Source organism: Eschscholzia californica, unplaced genomic scaffold, assembly GCF_041429995.1.
Source record: "Eschscholzia californica isolate CP2 unplaced genomic scaffold, dmEscCali1.0.p SCAF_81, whole genome shotgun sequence".
NCBI classification, from domain to species: Eukaryota; Viridiplantae; Streptophyta; class Magnoliopsida; order Ranunculales; family Papaveraceae; genus Eschscholzia; species Eschscholzia californica.
The window spans coordinates 47,501-50,000 of record NW_028238507.1 but is presented as its reverse complement, the minus strand read 5'-3'; positions in this window follow the sequence as shown (position 1 = coordinate 50,000).

The following is a 2,500-nucleotide window of genomic DNA, read 5'->3' as shown; positions in this document are numbered from 1 at the left end:
AACTATGCCTTACCAAGGCCGTCACATCGATCTCGGAGAAAGTACATCATCATGACATCGGAATACGGCCCCAACATCGATCTCGGAGAAAGTACATCATCATAACATCGGATCGGATGTGTATCCATCGAAGTTCCATCGACACTTCGAGAAGATCGAACATAGCTTCCTAGCATGTTAAAGGTTCGGTGCTAATGGGAACATAAAGATCCCACGACGTTCCAAACGAAAGTAAAGTGTTCCGTGCGTGTGAACTACGTTGTCCCATGTGCCGGCTCTCGACTCCTAAGATGTCCCATGTAAATGCCCTTCGTGGGAAAGAATGTCCCGTGCAAGACGCCTTGATGATCCCCATAAGGTGTCCCATGTGCGTCCCATGATGTCCCATGCGCGTCCCGTGCCGTCCGAGCCTCACCAAGGCCGTCCCATGCGCGTCTCGTGCCGTCCCGAGCTGTGCCGAGGCCGTCCCTTGCCGTCCCGAGCCTCGCCAAGGCCGTCCCGTGCCGTCCGAGCTGTGCCGAGGCCGTCCCATGCGCGTCCCGTGCCGTCCGAGCTGTGCCGAGGCCGTCCCGTGCTGTCCCATGCCGTCCCGAGCCTCGCCAAGGCCGTCCCATGCGCGTCCCGTGCCGTCCGAGCCTCACAAAGGCCGTCCCGTGCCGTCCCATGCGCGTCCCGAGCCTGACCAAGGCCGTCCCGTGCCTCACCAAGGCCGTCCCATGCGCGTCCCGTGCCGTCCCATGCGCGTCCCGAGCTGTCCCATGCCGTCCCGAGCCTTAGCAAGGCCGTCCCATTCGCGTCCCGTGCTGTCCCATGCGCGTCCCGTGCTGTCCCGTGCCGTCCCGAGCCTGACCAATGCTGTCCCGTGCGCGTCCCATTCTTTTGGCTCGGCTGGCCCGTGCATTCTATGGGGTCGTGGGACATTTCGAAATCCACCCGGGCCACTTCGACTCTCTCTTCATTAATACTATTGAGGTATTATTTATGAATTATTGGAGAAAAGAAACGGAGGAAAATATTTTTTTTTCTATTTTTTATGAATTTTCCGGTGTTTATTCACTTAAAAATTCATAGAAAAATAAATATTTATCGGAATCGCTATTATAATATATCAAAAAAATCCTTGCGAAAAGACCTTTCCGACGAGTATAAGTTTGCTGGATTCCGACGAGTAACGAAGGAGTAAAGGCCCAGTATGCTTGGTTAAAAAATTGATGTTTCCTTGTGAAAATAGGAAAAACAATAACTTTGCACTATAAGGGGGAGGGTTGAGCTCCTTCCCCAGAGCGTGCACAGCACTTGTGCTGGCACGTTCCCTAGTGCTCGCCAAGCACCATAGGGCATCCAAAGGGCAAAGCTCGGCCTACTACATGATGGGAAGCTTCTAATATGTCGGAATACGAAGAGATTTCGTGCGACCCGAAGCTCGGCTCGGGCGTCCCGGCCTGTCCCGAGCTGTGCCGAGCGCGTCCCAGGCCGTCCCGAGCCAAGTCTCGGGCGTCCCAGGCCGTCCCGAGCCAAGTCTCGGGCGTCCCAGGCCGTCCCGAGCCAAGTCTCGGGCGTCCCAGGCCGGCCCGAGCAAAGTCTCGGACGTCCCAGGGCGTCCCGAGCTGTGTCGAGGCCGTCCCAGGGCGTCCCGAGCTGTAGCGAGGGCGTCCCAGGCCGTCCCGAGCCAAGTCTCGGGCGTCCCAGGCCGTCCCGAGCAAAGTCTCGGGCGTCCCAGGCCGTCCCGAGCTGTGCCGAGGCCGTCCCAGGCCGTCCCGAGCAAAGTCTCGGGCGTCCCAGGCCGTCCCGAGCTGTGGCAAGGGCGTCCCAGGCCGTCCCGAGCTGTGGCAAGGGCGTCCCAGGCCGTCCCGAGCTGTGCCGAGGCCGTCCCGAGCCTAGTCTCTGGCGTCCCAGGCCGTCCCGAGCTATGGCGAGGGCGTCCCAGGCCGTCCCGAGCCAAGTCTCGGGCGTACCTGGCCGTCCCGAGCTGTAGCGAGGGCGTCCCATGCCGTCCCGGGCTGTCCCATGCGCGTCCCGTGCCGGCCCGAGCAACAGCTCGGGCGTCCCGTGCCTCGGCCCTTCCAAGTGGTGCTTCGTCGGACATCTCGATATCCACTCGAGCATTTTCGACCATTCTCCATATGTGGGTGTGTGGGTATTTATCAGGAATATTGGAGAAAGAATCGGGAAAAAAATATTTTTTTTCTATTTTTTTTGAATTTTTAATTGTTTATTCACTTAAAAATTCATAAAAAAATAAATATTTATCGGAATCGCTATTATTATATATCAAAAGAATCCTTGTGAAAAGACCTTTCCAACGAATGCAAGTTTGTTGGATTTGGACGAGTAACGAAGGATCAAAGGCCGAGTATGCTTGGTTAAAAATTTGATGTTTCCTTGTGAAAATAGGGAAAACAATAACTTTGCACTATATAGGGGAGGGGTGAGCTCCCTCCCCAGGCCGTGCACAGCCCTTGGGCTGGCAGGTGCCTTGGCCCTTGGGATGCAACATAAG